The sequence below is a fragment of the Cuculus canorus genome, chromosome 3 (assembly GCF_017976375.1).
Source record: "Cuculus canorus isolate bCucCan1 chromosome 3, bCucCan1.pri, whole genome shotgun sequence".
NCBI lineage: Eukaryota > Metazoa > Chordata > Aves > Cuculiformes > Cuculidae > Cuculus > Cuculus canorus.
In genome coordinates this window covers 104170687-104192277 of record NC_071403.1, presented here as the reverse complement: position 1 = coordinate 104192277, position 21591 = coordinate 104170687, and the positions used below count along the sequence as shown (strand labels likewise).

Below are 21591 nucleotides of genomic sequence, written 5' to 3'. Positions count from 1 at the left end.
TTGTGATTGTCCTTAAAACACTTTCTTATCTTTATACTACGCTTGACATAACTCAAAACTTCAGAAATTATTGTATTCACTGGTGCTCCTCATAGCCGAGTAGTTCTTGCTGTGCCTCTTGCTGATCACAGCTTAAATTTAAGTAATTTATCATAGGTCTTGTATTCACTGATGTTTTTAAGATAGCTGCCAGTTTCTCATTGATTTCTCTTAAAATTAAGAAGCAATTAAGAGGATATGGAGTAAATAAGTAAGGCAAACGATATGGAGTAAATAAGTAAGTAAGAAGATATGGACTAATTTTCTCCTTTTTCTTTTCCTCTGATGGAACTAAATAAGAACAAAGGCTGAGAGATGAGTCTAATCCACTCATTATCCTGCCACTGCTACTCTGTGCAGCACCTCAGAATTTCTTACTCTTCCTTTCTCTGGATGTGCCCACCTGGATTATGAATGGCAGCAGGAACCTCTCTCTTGCATACCCTGCAGAGGCTTCCAAGGTCTAAGGTGACACCCAGGAAGGAACAGTTGAGCACTCCTTCCTATATGCATCCACTTTATTGGCATGAAGTTTGGGAAGGGTGTTGGGGAGGAGGCAAGAAGAGGCCCATCTTCAATCTCAACTGGGGCCCAGCATAGCAGGCAGAAGTCATAGGCTGCGTTCTAGGGGGTGACATCATTTCTGAGACTTTCAAAACCTTTTCAGCTTCCCATTCTTTTCTGCATCCAACTTTTACAAATCCCTCAGGTTCCAAGTCAGATCCCAAGTTCACACTGCCTAGTTTGTGAGTTTTCTAAATGGACTATTGCTCATTTTCTTCTTTTCCATCCAAAATAATTTTTTGAAGTAATGTAAAATTTGCTTTAGGAAGACAAAACCCACTTTTTATATCATGTTTAAGTTTCATTTAAATATCATCTCTATTATTTCTTTTACTCTGTGTACTGCAAAAACTTGTGATACAATCCGAATTCCTTTCAAAGGTCTAGGATTCTTCCGATTAAGTGCCTGTCCCCAAGGATAGCCTGGGGACAGTGCCTAATATCTTGCAGGTAGTTGTGACCACAGAAACTTTCTAAGTGCTTTGTGACTGGGTGGAGTGATTCTTTCTTCCCACAATTTACAAGGTGTATTATTAAGTTTATTGATGGATGCATTCGCTTGCCACCTTCACACTATAATGTGGCAACTGTTAGCAAATACTGAATTTATTTATGTGATGTCTCTAGTTTTGATACAAAACAAGACTCTGGCCAAAAGATGCTTGCCTCTCTATGTATTTTTATTCCTTTAGACACAAAATTGTACCATTTCTTTCTGTGGCTGAGGCATACAAACTTGAAAGCATCAGAATGGTTCATAAACAGCTTAAGCAACTGACCTTGTCCTAGATATGGGCTCTTGTCCACTTTATGCTAGAGTATCTTTCTTCTCACATGATTAACTTAAGACTGATTTCACAATATTATCCCTGGCTGACAAATCCTATCTAAGGGTTACCTGTCCTCAATCTCTTATGATTCCCCTCTCCTTAGACGTTGAGAACTCATCTCAAACAACCTTCTCTCCTTCCAAATAGTTTTTTAAGTCACAATTTAGAAAGCAAATCAAGATCTGTATCATGTAACAGTGCATCCAGACAAATGGTTCAGCTGGTGTGCAAATGTAGGTTGGGTAGGGCGGTCACTGCAGTTTGGCCCAGTCCAGGCATTGGTGAGCCTGACTCCCTCTGCATTTCTCCTGTTGCCTGTGGAATTGCAATAAAGACTCATAGCCCAACAGCATCCTCTCCAACCAGGGCCTTCCTGCTTCAGGATAAGTCCACCTATCCTCTTTCAATAATGAAAAAAATTTGTATCCTTATTCTGCAAAGTGAAAGTTAAAATATAAAATTAAGACTCCTATTTGCATTCCTCTTGTGCCATGTCCCTATGGCATTACTATATGTGGAGCATCTGCTGCCCCTGCTGGATTTTTATGGTGGCTGATGGTGTTCTTCATAGAGAAAGAAGCAAAGCTAGAGGTTGCAAATCCACCAGGGTGGGGTCCTGCTTCCCGATGGGCAGCTGGTGGAGTATTGGTGCCTCTAGGTGTACTGTGGAAGCTAATGCTGTGTTTTCCACCAAATTACAAGTATTAGGAAAGCATTGCCAAAGTAGTAGTCTTTTTGTTCTGATGAATACTGTGCTGAAACAGATGGTCATTAAACAAGAAGTTTGTTTGTTTGTTTGTGGAGTAAATACTGGACTCAAATACCACTCTTTAGTCCCTAGTGGAACAAATCCATTTATCTAAGAGAAACTTCTCCTATTCCTCGCTTTGAGTTTTCTGATGAGGAGATATCCAGCTATAATTCATAATTATTACTTTAGGCTTTTGATAATAAACCAGAATCTTCTGACTAATGAAATGAAATGCGGACATTTTGTCACAATTAAAGCAATAAAAAATGGACAAACATGTAAAGAGAGTGGTGAATATATGCTCCATCGCTTGAAATCTTTAAACTAGAAGATAGATGTTTCCTGTATCAGCCAATAGTATGATGATAGATACAGGAACCACAGAGAAGAATTCTATCACTGAGGTTATGCTGAAGGTCAAATGATATGGCTATAATGATTTCTACTGGTCTTAACCTATCAATCAAAGGACATTAAATTTCACTCACTGAACTGGACATGTGATTATGCAAGATAGAAATATTAGGATTTCCCTGCTTGTAAAATAAGAACCTGGAAAGAATAAAAATTGTGGGATAAAAATATGCTGACCTTCAAGGGCATCTATGAAGTTACAGTGGATTCTCTTCAGGTTAGCATAAGCATCCTGGTTATTGCAGGTGAGACGAATGCTTAGTATGGAGTAGTTTATGAATGCATAATTGATTCTATGATCTGAAAGTACTGTTTCCTGGTGTTTGGAAATCCTTCTGCATTCAGCTATGAGACAGACAATGAATGATTGTTGTGGAGTTGTTAGAGTATTTTAAAGAAGTTCATGTTCATAATTCCTATGGGATATTGTTCTGTGCTTTTTATAACAAAAGGCAGCTTCTGTGCCACCTCTGTCTCACCTATACCCTCAAGAATCCTTTTTCTTCCACTGCACTGTGAAACAATTTCTGCTTTCTTCTGGATCTCTGGGTCTAGAAATTTGGAGATAGGATTTCCCCATGATAAGGTGCAGGAAAAAGAAAGCCTATTCAGTTTGTCTGTTGGCTGGAGCAGTTTTAAAAGCAGAGGGATGTGTGGGTGGAGAATGTGAGAAGGATATTTTGTACTGGCATATACACATATAAACAGCTATTCAATGCTTTGTAAAGAGCTGAGATGAACAGAACCCAAGAAATACATAATTTTTCTCCAAATCTCCAGTGTTTGGAAGTTAGTGGGTCAGCACCCAATAACTGTTTTCATATGTAGGGCCACAGACCAAATGTTTTTTTAAACTGTTCTTCAATCAGTGTGATTGATTGACAGCATTGATTAAACAGTCATGTGGACCAGTGCTGACTAATTCACTTTGGAGGGGTTGGGCAGGAAATGGAAATTGCCAGTGCTTACTTGTACATGCTAAATTGTATTGTCGATCAGATGGCCAAAGGCTTCAGTATGTTTCTGCTAGTCGTGGAAAGGAGAATGACATTTGAGGCAGGTAGAGTTGTCCTGAAGATTGCAAAGCATCTCAATTTCTTTTTGTCTTGGTCTGCTATTCTACTTCAAACTTCTCTTGGGTTTGGGTATTTAGAAATTGTGCATGTTGTTGAGGCACTGGAATTGCTGCATCACTGAAAGCTTCAGCTACTCAGCAGTGCAGTGGTTTTAAAGGTTTGGTGAGCATGGAGTTAGTAATGTGCAGTCATGTTCTCTCATATATTTTCTAGATCTAATTCAGTAGCAGGATATTGAACCTTGACAGTCCTTTCCAAGCAAAAGTGTTGTAGGCCCATGAGATGATGGCTACCCAGGCAGAGCAAGATTTCCCCTCTGGCTCTTCAGATGGTGATGGGATTTCTCTGGATGGGGTAAATAAGAGCATATGTAACCAAAACAACCATGCTGGCTGACTGTAAACTAAGGCAGGATAGAAGAGAGGGGAGGCCTGAGCAAAAGAGAGGAATAAAAGTGGTAGATCTCTTCCTGCAAGAATACCCAAGAAAGAAAGAGTTTGCTTCACTGAGAAGCTCCTTAATTAAGAGACAAGCAATATATATCAAGGATGGTTAGTAGAGAGAAAAAACTATGGGGTGAACCTTAGAGAACTATGATTTAAATCTAATGGGCTCAAAGAAAGCTAGAAAGCACACTGGCCTAGCACAGCGGGAACCCACCACAACTCAGCCTGATGGAAATAATTTTTGGGTGACTTTTTGCCAGGATTGTATAATCTTTGTTTTTTTCCTTGGCAATCAGCACTGTCACAACTGTAAACAGCAAAAGATTTTTGGAAGATTTTTGGAGTGCATTGATGGAGTTTATTGATACTTCACTTTCAAATTAGACTGTGTAACACTAATCCCAGAGTCTATTATTAGCTCCTGATGTCATTAAGAGATGCCTTTTCCATCTGTGATGCCCTAACATATTTTATAAGGCACTGGAATGATTAGATAGTCAATTTGATTTTGTAGCAAACACACTTGACCCAGGATTCCCAGGGGGTATGTTTAAAGTTAGATTCCTAAATTCATGTTTTAGTCATCTAGTAAATGAAGTCATTGTTTAAGATTCTTACGCCTAGTTCAGCAATTACCAGTTTCTCAACTCTTTCTTCCATATAATTCAGTGCCCAGTAAGGTTACTGAGTGTTGTAAGTCTTGGTCTTCCTCCCAAGAAGAGCTCTTAACCACTGTTCCCTGTAAAACCAAGGAAAGATGAATACACTGCAAAACACACACCTGCTCTGTCCACAGAGCTCCCTCCTCTGTTTTACCACATATGACTTTTGCAGTCTTCGCCTTGGGGCTACAGAGTCACTGAGGAACACAGCAGGTATAGATCGAAGGTAATAGTAAAGCATCTGAAATTTGCAGCATAATGTTCTTCATGAGCGCCCCCTCCCCCCACAACATGTATGTGTTGCTCTACGCAGTCATTTTAAAAAATGTCTTGAAAGTTTTCAGTTCAGTCTGTTTTCACTTTCTAGAGGCCAAATACCTGCATATCAGCTGAGCGACACAGTTATCCTGCCTGCACTGTATGGCTTCTTGAAACATAGCTGCTGTTTCCACCAGGAGTAAGGAGTAAATGAGTGAGGAGAGTAACTAGGCTAGATTAAGGTATATAAAAATATACTACTTACTCTCCAGACTGAAATACTGCACCTCTTTCTGAACTTATGCCCTTTTTTCACACTGGGACTTTTACAAAACATCAGACAATTTTACTCCTTAGATCTAGGATGTCTAAAAAGAGGTGTACTTCGTGCCAACTACAAAGGACCTCAGAATCACATCTTAGATGTTTAATCTGAATGTGCAGAGGCAGACTGTTCCCCTGCTCATGCTTCAGTGCATTAACTAATCTTTAAAGAACAGGGATTAAGGAGAAGCTTTACTCGTGAACAGGTTAGCTCTGGCCATCTAGCCCTAGATGCACAAATTCATCCAGATTCATTGGAGATCTGTAGTACTGATCATTGTCCAGAGGGAGGATACTGGTCTAGATGGACCATAGCTGTGAGCCAGGCCACTATTTTGAGGTAAATACACACTGTAAAATTATACTTCTTCGGTTTTGATTCCTTCCATGTGCATTATGAACTGTTTTGTCTGTAGGTATATTGATACAGGTGTGTGGTAATTTAAATGAGTTAGGGTTTTGCATACTCTAAAGTCACTGCTTATTGTTTCCTTGCCTCTGCATAGAAGCCTCTTCAACTAAGGGAGGCAGGTGAAAATGTGTTTATGTCTGGAGGGCCAAAGAGAAGAAGCCACCAGTAAATGGGAAAGACCAAGCAATCCTCCTGAGTTCGTTTAATTCAGGTTTCATTTAGACCTTCCAATATCGTTCAGTACAAAGGGAGAACTACTTCTCACCACCAGCGTTAGAAATACTCCTAATAATACTTAACACTGAAAACCTCTGTATGTGTTCCTCTTTGTCGTTTAAGTTACTAAAATAAGGCAAGGGAAAACCTTCTAGTACCGAATAGCATGAATGAAACTTACGGTGGTTTTGTATTTATCTATCTCTCCCTATATAGATACAGATCTATATTACCTCCACTATAACCTCTCAGGCGTCAGCACCACCTGAGAGCTCTTTGCAACTTCAGCTCACGCATTTTGCAGTAAAACTTCTCTCTCCTTCCATTTTCCCTCAGCTTCCCCTGCCCCCAGAGAACTGCCATGCTTTCCAGCAACAACTGCTAAGTGTAGCTCCTGAGGATTTAGCATGTCAGGCTGTGTCTACACAGCTTAGGTTTCTATTATTACGCAATGGCTTAGAAGGCAGTGCTTTGCCACATAATTACACAGCCAATCTGTATTAGGACCCGGAGTTTGGATGCTTCTTTCCATACCAACTATTCATCTCCCACCAGCTGAAGCTTCCTCCTTGATGCTCTTACTTGTTTAATAGCTTATTTTCATACCCTGCTTTCCTCTGGTTTCTGTTTTTTTCCCCTCTCCTCTGCTACATATTTGTTTATTTCAGAAGTGAGGGGTCTGACTGAGTCGTGCCTGCAAGGATTCATATGCAGCACAAAGCACTTGCTGTATGTTGCATCGTCAGAAGAGGTAAGAAGAAATTCCTGAAGCTGCCTGCTAGTTCTATCAGCTTTTTCTCTCTTTTCTTTTTTTTTTTTTTTTTTTTTAATGCGTGCACATTGCTTGTCTCACAAGCCGTGCAGGCTCTGCCATCTAGAGCACTTCGTGAGATCACTTCGGTTTGCTGTTTTTCCTTTTTCCATCTCTGTGTGACTGTGTGTGTGTGTATCGCCCTGTCTCTCTTCTCCCCGCCACGATACAACTCAACCCCCCTTGCCAACACACACATACACAGAAGCTGGGCTTGCTAGTATGAACTTGAAGACTTGCAGTACAAAATACATGTGTTGCCTTGGGATGCACTAGGATCAGAATGCCAGAAAAGCCTGCAGGCTGCTTAGTCCTCCAGGACTGGGTTTTTTAAACCAAACAAGAAAAGGACGAGTTCACTTTTTCCCTTCTTTCTTGTTTTTTTTTTTGTTTTGTTTTTTGTTCTTTTTTTTTTGTTTTTTGTTTTTTTGTGCTTTGGATATTACTGAAAAAGGAGTCTCAGGGATCCACACACTTGGACTTTACTGAATCAAGCTGGATCTGACAAACAATCTAGTCTGCATTTTGGTTTGCAGGGATCAACTGGGATTTTTCTGATTATATCTTCTTTTGAACAAAGGATGCATGGCATGGAAAGAAGGTCTAAGTGTCTGCCTGAGACTGTTTTAACAAACCTGGGATAAATGTTACTTCTCAAAGGTAAGTGCTTGATTTGTTTCATATCAACTACATAGCTATAAAATAAACTGTATATAGATATGCATACAAAACATTGATATAGAGTTACCTCTGATGGCAAGGAAGTCTGTTGCTGTACATTTTAAAAGCATCAGAGAAATGTATAACTTTATATTCCTTTTCAGGCTAGCCTATATAAGACTGTTAATATAGAAAATGAATCTCAGTTTGGTTTCTGCTTCTCTCGGCATGAAAATGCAGTTCAAACAGAATATTTATTTTTTTAACTGTCAGTAGGGATTTTTTCTTTGCAGCTTTTAGATAGTGAAGGGAAGAGATTTGAATGAAAGGATAATAATTTGGTTTCTGGTATTAAAAAACCCCTGAGCAATGGAGCAAGGTTGTGAATGTGATTTCAGCTTCCTGGAGGAATTAGTAGAAGCTGCAAAGCTAAGGAAGAACTTTGCTAGACAGATCAACTCTGCTCTATACAAACACACAGTAAAAGAGTGGGTAACTTGGAAAATGTCATGTGAAGAAATGGAAGGCATAGGGAGAGCTGGACGAGGGAAGGGAGTGAGGGATGAGGAGGGACAGTGGGCACCCACTTCGGTGTTTGTTATCACAAAAGCTGGTGTTCTGGTTAAGGTGATGCTACAGATGATGGACATCCAGAACTGGCAAAGGTGGACATGCAGGGAATGGGGTACACCAGCAGGTATATGCTATGCCATGTCTGTCTGATGTCATGAGACATATATGCTCTCTGCAAGACTAAGTACACTTAGAATTTGGGGGAGGGGGGGAAGCATCTAAATGGCAGCACAGGACAAAATGGAAACCAAGGCTCTCCCTGACTTGCATGGACACATGCACAATTTTGCATCATGAAACAAGCTCATGACTGAATAAAAAAAGAAAGAAACTAAAGTAACAGCAGGAATCATTGATTAAGTTAAGAAGTCCCAGTATGATGTATCAGAAAACTGGAAATGTAAAGTGGTCTGTTTTGGTTATGTCTGCAGGGAAGGGTTCTTAAACTGGGTAACTCCTTCCTAACCAAAGGAGACAAATAGCATTAAGTTAAAGAAAGAATCATTTTTTTGGAAGGGTTTCTCTTGTCTTTTTGGGGCAGTACCATGGAAATATGAAGAAGAGCAAGATTTATTTTATCTTTCCCATCTTTGGTATTAATAGGACAGAACATCTCTTTTAACAAGAAAAGACAGGCTTAGAAAGGCAAACGTTAAGCATTACTGAAGTTTACAAAGTCACAATTAATTAAATTGATGCTTTTTAACTTTATTATACAATGTTGGCCAAGAATGAATCCAGCAGATACCACAGAATTGTCACTGGTATTTTCTGTTCCTCGTCAAAAAAAGAAAGATTGCCGTGCAGAGTATCAGTTTTCTCTGGGACCTTGTTGTGTACAGAGTCTGCACTAAGGCAATTTGAGCTTGTGGTGAAAAGGAAGAGAGACAGACAATTACTTTTACTCTGTATTTTTTTAATCTTTGTAATGTATCTTTGTAATGTAATCTTTGCTGTATTTTAGGCTGGTTACAGTTTCCTTGTTTACAGCTTGCCCTGGGTTGGTAGTTGGTTTGCATTGCCTACAGATCACCACTTGAGCACAACAGAGTGCTTTTTGTGTGAGCTGTGCTCCTAGCTGCCTTGTTGCAGCAGCGCAAAGCAGAGCTTCCCTGAAACTGATACTGATCTTCAGGGAGAGATGGGATGCAATAAAAAATAAATGGAAATGCTAGGAGGCAGGAAGAAAAAGTCATTATGCTTAATCAAGCCATTTTATCCTATGAATCCCAGCAAAGATCACCTCTCGGATGAGAGACAACATGTCTGTCCTACTCTCCCCAGCACAGCTCCGTTCTCCTCAGGGCAACTCTGGCCCAGTCTCCCCGGGTATCTGGCTGTGCACAGCACTGGCAGGCAAGCAAGCAGGCAGCACCAGCTGCACCATGCAGGGTGAGAAACGTGAACCACCCTCAGATCCTCCGTTTCTGCTTCCCTCTCTGCCCCATGCCACTCTTCACAGCATCAGCACTTCTAATTTAAATTTATGTTTGGAAATTAACTGATCATTTTTGCCAGTGGGAAGTACAAATGACACACTTAGGCTTGCCCTGCAGCCTCTAATCTGTCTGCTGCTCAGGTGGACCTGAGCTGACAATTCCCTGGCAGTCTCTGTCTAAGCGCTCCTGCTCCCTCTCTTTGTAGAGGACTCTGGCCACCGACTGAACTTTGCAATGTAATGTTGTTAGAGTCAGATGATCCCCCCTTTTTATTATATTTTTTGTCTTTGTGGGCAAAAAACCCCAAAATGGAAAGCTGATTCAAAATTACCAAGGTTTAACTAGTAGCAGTTTCAAACATACTTGAGGTTATTTAGAAGGACTATAAATTCCTGGCAAGGGGTTGCAGACTGATATCTGTCGAGGTTGCATTTGCTATCCACCTACACAGAGAGGAGTGAGGGGATGATGACAGTGTCTTTTCACCCTCAACCCCCTTTTTTCATTGCTAATCCATTTCAGCTTTGACCTACAAAGATCACCTGTGGAAGAAAAAAAGATAGTTTATTCCAACTGTGCACTCAGTCTTCTTTCTGGCCTTAGTGCTCATGCTTTACTTTTTTTTGGATTTCTCGTAGTCCATTGTCATGTGTTTGTTTTTGTGGAGAGAGTAACTGTCCTGTAGGTGCTGGACTGAAAAGCAATAACACTACTTATGAAAGGCAGAAGAAAAACATCTGTGGCTTCTTCAAAACAGTCCTGAGGACTGTGGAATCCATTGCCAGCACCAAATGGGCCATTGCTGTATCTCTTATGTCTCTTCATTGCCTTAACCATGTAGGCTTTGATTATTGTGACTAAGGATCTCACCAAGGTGCTGGTATTCACTTCACCAGTGTCCAGAGGCTGTGCACGCTCTCATGGTGCTGAATAGATTCCAGACATCAACTGAAACTCTTGACAAAAGACAAGGGTTTATCCAAGTGCACTGGAATAATAACAAAATCTGTAAATCACCTAATGTGATGCAGTACTTCAGTGATGGGGCCAGCTGTCACTCTCTGCCCAGCCCACATCCACCTTGGATGCACAGGAGGGAAGGAAACTCATAAGCAGTACTTCTGCTTCTAGGAACTCAAATTACTTTCTGTGTGGGTGGCTGCCAAAACTTAGCATGAAATTAACAGACATAAATATGTCATTGAAAGGCCCAGTGTGAAACCACATGGAAAGCTGGGTAAAGGGCATGTCATTTAGGAGTATTTCTGCTTCCCTAGGAGCAGTGGTTGTCTCCGTACTTCAAAATATTTGCCTGACTATGTTTCCAATTTTGCTCTCTTCCTGTCATTTTCTCTGTCCTGCTCATGATCTGGGTCTCTGATGACATCGTCATCTTCATGGTAAAACATTTGTGACAAATCCAAGATGTCAACTTTGGCATACAAAATGAGCAACAGCAGCAAAAGTCAGAAAACATCTTTTCAGCAAGAAAAAAATGCTGATTTGAAAACATGGCAGAAAAGGAAGAGATGTGCTGTCAGGGTCTGATCCTACACAGAATCCGTATTGACCTGAATAGAAGACAGAGCCCAGTGGGATTTTTGCAGTGATAAATGTTCTTCTTTTACTTAGGAAAATATAGGTTTATCAGACAAAACATATTTGGGATATGGTCAGTTATATTAGTTTCCTGTCTGAAAATACTGTATGGACAAAACTGCCAGAGTATCCCGTCTTATTTTTTTCCTGGAAGATATTCTTTAAACACTTCTAGCTCATTAGAAGGCTTGCACACTTTCTATCTCAGTTTTGGCCAAGGAAATTTTAAGCACTTCATTTCAATTCATGGGACCAAAAAACTTTTGTCTGCCAAAACTTACCTGGAAGTCAATTTACTAGGCCAAGTGAGAGTATCTCAGGAGCATCTTGCCAACAAGCACTGTGACATATCAAGGCCTCCAAGCGTTTGCTCTTGAAAACATTTTTCCAGCTATGGGAAATATGCTGAGAGGGTATGTCAACTAAACAAGACTACACATAAGATAATGGCTGCAGCTGTAATACAAGCAGTATAACAGAGTATTTAGGATTCTTCTGTTATCTGCTCCTCAGGAAGGAACTGGTCTCTAATTCCTTAGCGGATCTTCTATCACAGTGGTGTTACGGAAAGAGATGAGATAAGGAGATGGCCCTGGAACAGCAGTAAAACCAGGGTCTTGGACCTTGGTTGGTCAGAAGATGAGAAGTAGGGCTGCTGCATCCCAGTGCATACCAATATAAGTTCTGAGCAGAACAGAAAGCTGGATTAAGGATAAAATCACAAAAAGTACATGATGTCTGAACGAACCTTGTCTGTTTTAATAGACTTAAAGTTGCACTAAGAAATCACTGGATATCATGTCTGTGTAATTGTCCAGAAAATTATCAGTCCGACCTTTTCCCTGAAGCCAGAGAAGGAAGGTCAGGGCTGAGCAGGAGTCTTTAGGTGTGGGACTGAGAAAAATTGCTGTAACTGTCCAGTTGAAACCATAGAGTTTGAGTTGGCTTACCTGGGAGGAGGATTGAGGATCAGACATGTGTGACATTGGAGGAAATACGCACATGGGCAAGGAAGTAAGGAATTTTTCCTCCCTTACATTAAGAGGTGCAATTTTTCTTTGGCAGGCTGAGAAGCAAGGGAGCTCAAAATCGCACCAGGTGCAAAGAGTCTTCAGCCATTCTCTCATCTTGTCTAAGCTCCTCAGAAAATCTTCAGTATACACGTCAGTCAGAATAAGTAATCCTTCTTTTGTTACATCATAAAGATAAAAATTAAGAACATGAAAGGAGAACAGGATGTCTTAAACATGCCACATGCTCTGTTGCAGTGGCAGGATGGTGGGCTTTGGTATCAGTGGAAGGGCAGCTCCTGTACGTGTGTTAGAAAGGAAAAACCGACTGTAGCAGAATTTATTTTGGATCTCTCTGTTACCAGCCTTAAAAAAAAATATATCTGCCCTTTCAGTACAGTATGAAAACAATGAGTAGTCAAATTGCAAAACGAAAAGTTAAGGGGAAAGAAACGCCTATCATGTCTCACTCAGCAGTCCCTGTCTGGTTTGAAAGCAGCCAACAAGAAATGTCTGTCTCCTCAGAGATAAAAATCAAAACCTTCCCAATCATTTCAGCAGTCATTTGATCTTCTTCCCTTTGTGACTGTTCCTGTAACTAGGTAAATACACGGGATACTCTAGAAAGCTCTGCATAATTTGCATGTGAAACAAGTGTACTAAACTAAAAAAAGAAAAAAGACCAAACTGTATTGATAGAACATAACTGATCTGGACTGAGATAATTTTGCTGGTTTCTTAAACTGATAGCTAGGTGGCATGTTATATGAGTTATCTCCAGTGTAAGTGAATGTTATCGCTGTTGCTGGCAACTATTTACTGTATATTGGTTTGTAAATAAGGGTACAACATTGATTCTTTGCTCTCCAAATAATTGACTGCACTTTCTCCCTGTAGTCAAGTCAGATAACTTATCTCCTCTGGAAATGTTCAGTAGAAAAATATGTTAGGTCCTAGAAATTGTCATGGAGGAAAGGATGAAGGGTTTTTTTGAAGGCTGACTATAATCAAAATATCTTGCAGCTTTCCCCGATAAATCTCAACTCGCTTAACAAATACCACTGTGAGGTATGTAAGTATTTTCTAATCCCATTTCATGTGACCAAGTAATAACCAAGCCATAAACACTTTGCAAGGACAGTGTGACCTTTCCTATCACCACAGTTACATCCTCTGTTCAAAGCTCCCCAGATGCATTTTGGCAGTGATATAGTGAGTTGAGGGAGAAGGTTATTTAGAGGCTTCACTATTACATGTTGTGGCCAGGAGTGTCACAGAGAGCGAACTTTCCCCTTCCATGGTTTCCCAGCACCCTACCATGGCTGGATTTGATGGTGCTCCAGCTGGTGCGAGGAGAAGTTGCAGGCACCTCAGTAAATGACATTTTCTTTCAGATACAGAGGTGGGTGACAGCAGTTTCATATGAAATGGAGATAACTGGCAGAGGATTTGTGGAGTAACCCAATGGATATTTATGAGAGCAAACACACAGAAGGCAAAGAGGCTCTTGTTTGTGGAATGGAGAAATTTTGGTAGGATAAGGAGGAAGAGAGAAAGAAGAATCAACAGAGAAAGAAGAATCAACAGTAGTACAGCTAAGAACATGTCTCTGTCTCTCCAGATATTTGTACAGTCCTTACTTCTGAGCTGGAATGTCCGGCTAAGCTAAAGAAGGGCTTATGACACATATCTTTAGTCACATATAGCCACTGTAATGTGCCTTATTTGTCACTTCTAGCCTGTTCTAGAGTTTTGGTGAACACTGAAAAAATAATTCAAGCCCTTTGTGTGTTTGTTTCTGTTTTCTCCATCTTTCTTTCACCTTCCTGTACCAGTGAGTGGAATGAGGATGCTATTTATTTATTTTCCCTTAGCAATGAACACAAAAAGTATTTGGCCATAACTGAGCAGATGAGTCAATCTCTAGTAATTACAACTCCTCCCTCAATTCTTAGTAGAACCTAGCAACAAGCTTGCAAATTAGTGTGAGAGACCCTCTAAAGCATGACAGATCCATCTTCTTATCTTCATACCCTCTCTTCCAGAGAGTGCAGTTGATGGGCTAAGATCTGCCTCTTCTGTGCTGAACCTCAAATAGTTGCATTTTATGCCTTTCTTTGTGTTTTGTTTCCCCCTTTGACAACTTTGTCACCTTCCTAGTTCTGTGACCAGTATAACAGAGGTCTGTGATCACCGTGTGGGTTTGTGGCTCAGGAGACTTCCTTGCGTTTAAGATTGAGCCAAGAAAAGGAAGAAATCCATCTTCCTGCAAGAAGGCTGAAAATGAGGTGAATTTCTGTGCAAAGATGATTTCTACCCTACATCAGTGTCCTATCATTGAATGGAAAAATCAAAGTTATGCCATACCCTATCTCAACTATAGGATTTACATTTAAAAATAAATAATGCCCTCAGGCTGAGGAACAGCTGCTGCAGTTCTTTCCTGCATGGTTCATTGATCTTGTCCTCTCATTTGACAGATCCTGCTACTCTCATACTGCTGTACTTAGTCCTAACTCACAGACAGATCCTGTGGTGACCTAACCAAAATTGATACCTAGTTGGGGTAGAAGTTACACACAGAGACCATTAGAGATACAGACCCTTACAATACCACCTTGCCAGATACTGGAGAAAGAACTGAGAATTAGGTCTTTTTAGACTGTGGTGTCTCTTTCTATTACTTACAAATTTTTTAAATTTATTTTATGTTAGTCTAATCATGTTCATTTTAAGGAATTGCTTTCAAGTCTTTTTTTTGATAGCTTGTTGGTTTTTTTATTATGGAACTGTGATAAACTTAATGCATACATTAGAAGCACAGTTTTCCACAAAAGGGAAATGGAGCATCTTTTAGGAAAACCTAAATAAAAAGTCTCCTAAGTTTAGTGTGTGATATAGTTACACTCATATGCTCTTTTTCCCTCTTTTTTCTTTACGTTGACAAGTACATAAAGAACAAATATGAACTCTGCAGCCGGCTGTTCTTCCTAAATATGTCTTGTCTTGCTGGCTTAGGTAAAAGACAAATTGCAGCCTGAGACTTCATTTGCAGCAAATCTTAGTCTCCAGCAAATCAAGTCTGTCTTCAGAAGCCAGTTTCATCTGTCACAGTATTTCAAGATGCTATGTTTTCAGAGTCTTTAGACATGGGTGGCAAAGACATTTAAGAACAAAAGAACACAGCTTTGGACTCCTGTTTCTGATTGAATTTGCAGAGCCTCTCATACATTTAAGCAAAATATTATCTGAGAACTGTTTGGAAAGAATGAATATGGGATCTCAGATAGTCATTCTCAGAATAATTTCCACTTTGTTTCAAAACAATCTCTTTGGTAGCTGTACATTCATTTTATAACATATTCTGGGGTCTTTTTATTGTTGGGTTCTTCTAAAAACTTGGAGGGAGTTTATTTTTGTAGTCTTACCAAGCATAAGATAAAACCATGTTCCTCGCCAACACACAGTCCTTTTTTGAATATCTTGCAATACAGTAACAAATATTGCTGGACACTTATGGGGCATCAGGTAGTAAAATCATACTGATATCAGATAAGAAAAGGATATATTAGCTTACCAATAGGCATCTGGAAGTTGATGCCCAGGAGAAAGTTGGTTCCTTACAATTCTGTTGATAGATCCTAAGCTTTGGGTGACATTAAGTGATGTTGGTCATTTGAGTTCTAGTGACTCCCATGATTTTCTGAGATTTGTTTGACTTGTGAGATTGAAATGTTTATGTTTTTCAAGTGTTCTAGTCATTCAAAGAAGCAGAAACATCTATATCACATGTGATTAAGATCAATATTTCTACCTTCCATTAAAAATTAATAAAAATGAAATGTAGACTATATAGCAGTAAGTGCATTTTATTATTGATATCCAGTAAATCCTGGCATTCCAGAAGGGAAAGGAATGGCAATACCAGCTCCTATGACATATATATATAAATATATATTCATTTATTGTAGGACAAACTCAGAAATAAACCTCAAGTAGGAAGCATAACCTTGTAATTAAGGCTTGGTCTAAAGTCAAAGTAGGTCTTCAAGAATCAATCCTTACATCACTTGGTAAAACTTGCCAAAAACTCACACTTGATTGTAAAGAAAAAAGGAGGACAGCTTTAATGATTACCGTTTGCTTAATTGAGGAAATTTTTCCACCTTTCGTACATTGTACATTAGGTTACTTCTCAAATTGAAATAGTAGTTTGAAATTAAATGCTCTGATAATTCACGATTATGTTTCCACTTCAGAAGCAATAAATATTTTTAAAGGTTAAATGAGTCCAACTTAAACAAAGAATCTTCCTCTCTTTGAATGAAACATTGCAAGTTATCTCAAAATGCATTTTTGATTCCTTTCTATCCTGTGTAATCCATTTTTTTTTCAAATCATTGAATATATGTTTATACAGACGTGATGCATATGTTTGTGGCTATGGTTAGTTCCATTCTTTGTCATGGATATAAACCTTGCTTTTCACTTCTGCTTTTGTAACAGGAGATAAGACCTGTCTTAAGGCGCAGCACACTGAAGTATATGAAATGTTTATAGAGTAGTGAAGATGAAGGATACACTTAGGGGAGTAACTACTCTGTTGGCAAAAGGAGAAACATAATATAATGACAACTGGTGAAGAATTTCCAATCAATTTTTTTTCAGTAGAAAATAGCTTCTGTTCAAATTAGTTCACTGGATATGTGAAGGATATTAGAGGAAGGTTTTTTGGCAATATATTCCTTTGCTTTTTTTAAAAAAAAATATTTTCACCTGGAAAGTTCAAGGATTTTGTTTGAATTGAAAAATTCAATTCAATTGAAAAATTGAAATTTTTTTCATGTGAAAAGCTTTGATATGGCATTTTGCCCCTTTTTTTACAGAAAATAAGCTTTTGCATTTTCTAGTAATCAGACATTCTCCAAAATATAACCCTTCAGTCTAATCTAATTAAGTCAAACTTCTCTCTCAGTTCTTGATAAAATCAGGCTTTCTCAATATTTTTAGGATTGTTGATAGCAATACAGACATTGTATCACTACTTGTTGCAGAATTTTTCTTTCCTCCTTTCTTATTCGCCTGCTTTCTCCCCCTAGTAGGTCTGTTCTTTGTGGATAGTTATGCATAAAGGGAACAGATATTTCAATAACCTCTCCAAATAAAATAGGCTCTAAAAGTGCTGAATTTGCTTTAAGGTTCACAGGATGGGTAATATGAAGATAAAATGGCTATCAACACATAGAGTTGGAGTGTAAGGCTTGGACAACGGCAAAGGGGGAGGGCAGGGGACACACATATGACTGATCATCAAGGAATTATAAAGGACTTCACCACCAAAACTTTTGAGAGAGTTGTAAGGTAAAAGAAGAGCTGAAAAAATGATGAACATTTCCCGTGGTAGAGCAGCTGCATTGCAGCAGTTCTATGTTGTTTATACTCCTGGCTGGTACATGGTTTGTATTATTTTATGTGTAAAAAAATGAAACTCCCAACTCCTACATTTTTAAATGTGTTTGGAATTATCATTAAAAGGTGATTCATCTCTATCACTCATTGGAAAGGGAAATGAGGAGTTACTGATGATTTAAGCCAAAATCTTCCTAGAATGTAGAGCTTACGGGGACTGTATATTAGTATACTGACACTGCAGTAACAACTCCATGTATTTTAACTATATCTTCCAAGTCCCACTTGGGACTCTGAGTAAATATGAATAAATTGATCCTTGGCACTTTCCATGTGAACTGGGTTACTGTTACTGTTCTATCAGCAAGAAAAATGGGGCACGGATTTTTGGCTTAAACTAGTCTGTGATCACACACAGTGTCTGCATTAGAGCTGTTGAGCAGGTAACCATTAAACTATGTGCCCAGGTATTGAGCCTTAAACAATGGTGAGGTAGTGCTATATGGGTGGAATGGAGCACAGATCAAATCCCTGGGTTGTGCGGCAGGAGCAGAAGAGTCAGCTATGACTACATCAGTAAGCCCACTGGAAAGCTTCATTTAGGCTTTTCATTTTAGCAAGACTATGAAAACAGTACTCAAATAACAAGTATTAGCAAAAGTAGAAGCCATTGAACCCTTTTCTAAACTTGTTTACATGCTTTAACAAAGTTGAAGAAAAATAGTCATCACATACATTGTCTTCCTATACACTTCATTGTCTTCCTATACACTTTTGCTGAGTTTAATGTTCATTTGGGGGGGATACTGATATACTGGCATCTGAAATTATCAAAAAATAACTATATTTAGCTTGCGATCCTGCTTGGGATTTTCCAAATATATATCCAGGCAAACCCAATCTTCTTCACATATCTTCTGCTTATGATTGTGAATTGTCATGCTGAATTACTAATGAAATTCATACTAGGAGAAATTCTACTGATATCATCATCTACTGAACCTCCGTCTTTGGTAGTGAAAATAATTAATTTAGCAAAATCAGAAAGCTCAGTAGACCCAAAATCAGTGGCGTAGTTATTCACTGGGAAAAATACAAACGGCTTATAAATAGTTCATACAGGAAAAACATATTGCCTTTGTCCTCTACAAGATTTGTAATTACTGACATAAACTCAGCAAAAAAATTCTTAAACTCCTTGATCACGGTTTTTCTTTATCACTTTTAGAGGACTGCCTTTAAGTCTGCACTGAAAGACAACCGACAAAAAAAAAATGCCACCAAACCTCTAAAAGTTCTGCACTGCAACTGTCAACAACCCTTTTCACATTTGGTGTCCTTAGGCTGCATTACAACTAGTTCTTCATTGTTTAGATTGCAATCCAGTTTCATCTGCCCAAACCTCCATTGGCCAAAACAGGGTGACGGTCTTCTGTATCTGTTAGTTGCACCGATAATTCCCATAGTTAGTCAGACACACTTTTTCTCCCATGACATTCAGTTAAAGGAATATGCACTGCCTGTGAAAAACAGTGACTCCTAAGGACTTACTTTTAAGGTCATGCAATCAGCAGCATGTTAACTTGTTTTTCTTAATGCAAAATCTTCTAATAAGTAACTGCAATGGAAATGAAAAGTGACAATACATCTTGAAAGACAGTCACTATGTTTAGCACACAGTCTATGTGTGGCTACAGTAGTAGTCATTAAATACAGATAATTTACTCACTGTGTCATCAAAAATGTTGTGATTTGTAAATTTCTGGGATCTTTCAAGTGATGATTCATTCATGGTTTCATTTCTTTTTCTGTATGATGGAATAGAATGGCAGAAGGAAGAGTTTTCGCTGATGCCACAAACTTCTCTATATTTGCCAGGATGTCTTCCTGTACTCCCTAGCTCAGGAAATACAACTTTAGGGTCTAGTCCCTGTAAAAATACCAGACATCCCTGGGAAATGCTGTGTGAGCTTTTCTGCTTGGTACAAAGTAGTATTGCTTCATAGGTACAGCAGATAACTATCCGGTGACAGTAAATAGGTCATTTCTTTAGTGCTAAACATGCACCAATTTCCTGTTTGTGTACAACAGTTCATTTAGGTATAGCTTGAGCTGCTAATTGACTTTAGTTCTTTTATTAATGTTGTTATGCAGTTCTGGTCCAGGAAGAGGAAGCGGAAAAAATGGGGAGAAGGGCGGTTTGGATGTGTGTGTGTGTGGAGCAGCTTTTGCACAAAGAATGATTGAATAGCCATTTTACTCTTCAGCTCAGAAGAGATTTACTCTGGCTTGCTATGATAAAGATATCCAAGACAATGAAAGATACTTTTGTTCCTTGTCTTTTCTAATAGAAGTCTTAGAGGACAACAGATTAAACTGGCAAGTGACAGGTCTGGAACAAACAATATAATGCACTTGGGATTGTGAAAAGCTATGAAACCCTTTCCTGCAGGCTGCAGAAATTGCTAAATCTTTGCATTGATTTATAGACCAATTGGAGAAATGGACAAAAGAAAGAAGCTTTTTATGTGCAAAGTACCTTCAGCTAGCAATGTTGGCATGACCACAAATTACAAGAGGCTGAGAGAGAGGTATTCTACGAAATTATCACTGTATGTTTGCGTAGCTTTGAAGTTACTTGATTGGTTTCACTTATTGACTACTAGCAGAGATGAGATGCTAAACTGGATATACCATAGGCATGACATAGTTCAAACTTCTGTTTTGAGTCAGGATACTCATTCCTACAGTCCTCATTGTACTGCCTGACACATTGTTTGGCTGAGCTGTATTTCAGCAGGGTGCAAAGAGGTGCTAATTACTCAGTACTTGCAAGCGTGGGCAGAAAAAGTGGTCTACCAGGATATTGAGAAAGAGCTTCACTGCTGAATTTACTAAGTTATTAGCACCCCTGATTTGGCAGTGATGCCGATAATAATCACGTTCTCTTGCTGGCGTAATTCAGGTAGATTCTATAGTGTTTCACTCCTTGTTTGGTGAAAATTGTTTTGTCTGCACCTTGGGCTTCTCCACAGTTGCGGTGGTTAGTTGCATCGGTGGGAACACCAGGAGGTTTGCTGCTGAGCTCTGGTAGCTGGAGCAGGTAGGGCTTCACATACATATTGGGAAGAAAAGGTCAAGTTGCATTACTGGTCTCTTTAAGCTGAAAAAAAAAAAAAAGGAGAAAGAGCATTCTGCTTTCTCTCTTGAGAAACTATTGATCTGAGAGTCTAATAATGATAACTTCAGCTATATAGAAGAGACGCCTCCTGGAAAGCTGTACTTCCTGATGGTGCAGGAGTCTGAGCTCCTGCATTTAGGGCACAATTGCTGCAATGGGTTAGAAGCTGTGGCAGATAGGGGAAACTCTTTCATGTACGCTGATAAATAAATATTGTTTCTATAGCCTGTGATGCTTTAATTTGGGATTTTTGGTATGCGTTTAGTCTCTGACTGACATGAGTTTTATATGGGCTGAATAATTCACCTGCATTGCATCTCCAGGGGACTGTTTGCTGTTGCTGGTGAGGGATCGTTCTAGAGACTTTTCAGGTAGAAAAGAATAGATGGAAGGCTCTAAACCAAGAGAAAAAGGATAGGGAAGACTAAAGGACTGTCAAAGAGACAGCTGTTGTCAGGACCTGGAACTCACATATTTCTTGAGGCTGACATGTCTTGTTTAATTAGATATCTTTAGTTATGAGCCATAAACAAACTTCTCAAGACTCAGCACTTAAGAACACCAGAAGGCTGGCATGTGTGTATGAAAGAAACATGCCAAATATGATAAAAGTAATATACAAAAGTATGCCTTTATTTCCAGTATTTTCCTTAGGCTGAGTTTTTATCACATTTTTTTCATGCGTTTTTGAACTACTCTGAAAACCTAAGGAAATCCTGAGCTATTTTATGAAGTATCTGGGTCTGTGGAGGGGATTCTTTAGCCAAAGCTCTCCAGACTCTTCTGAATGTTTTCAATACTGGTTAAATAAATGAATTTAAATTGGGACACAGTCTGCTTGTATAGACGGTGACAATTATGTTTTGACCTGGAATATAAGAAAGATAGACTGTATTGTTTTTCTTCCTGGGATCACC

General features: G+C 39.1%; 1 protein-coding gene across 4 annotated transcripts in view; it reads left to right on the top strand.

The window, feature by feature from the left end:
• The first annotated feature begins 5686 nt into the window (after window positions 1-5686).
• LRFN2 (leucine rich repeat and fibronectin type III domain containing 2) overlaps window positions 5687-21591 on the top strand; it is a 167807-nt gene continuing 151902 nt past the window's right edge. Inside the window, exons 1-2 of one of the 4 annotated variants that reach the window (XM_054063957.1) lie at window positions 5687-5704; window positions 7340-7463. The gene's annotated coding sequence lies outside the window, so the exon portion shown is untranslated. Of the gene's footprint in view, window positions 5705-6509; window positions 6744-6806; window positions 7464-21591 lie in introns of those variants that run through there. The other 3 variants (XM_054063958.1, XM_054063956.1, XM_054063955.1) reach the window with 3 other exon arrangements.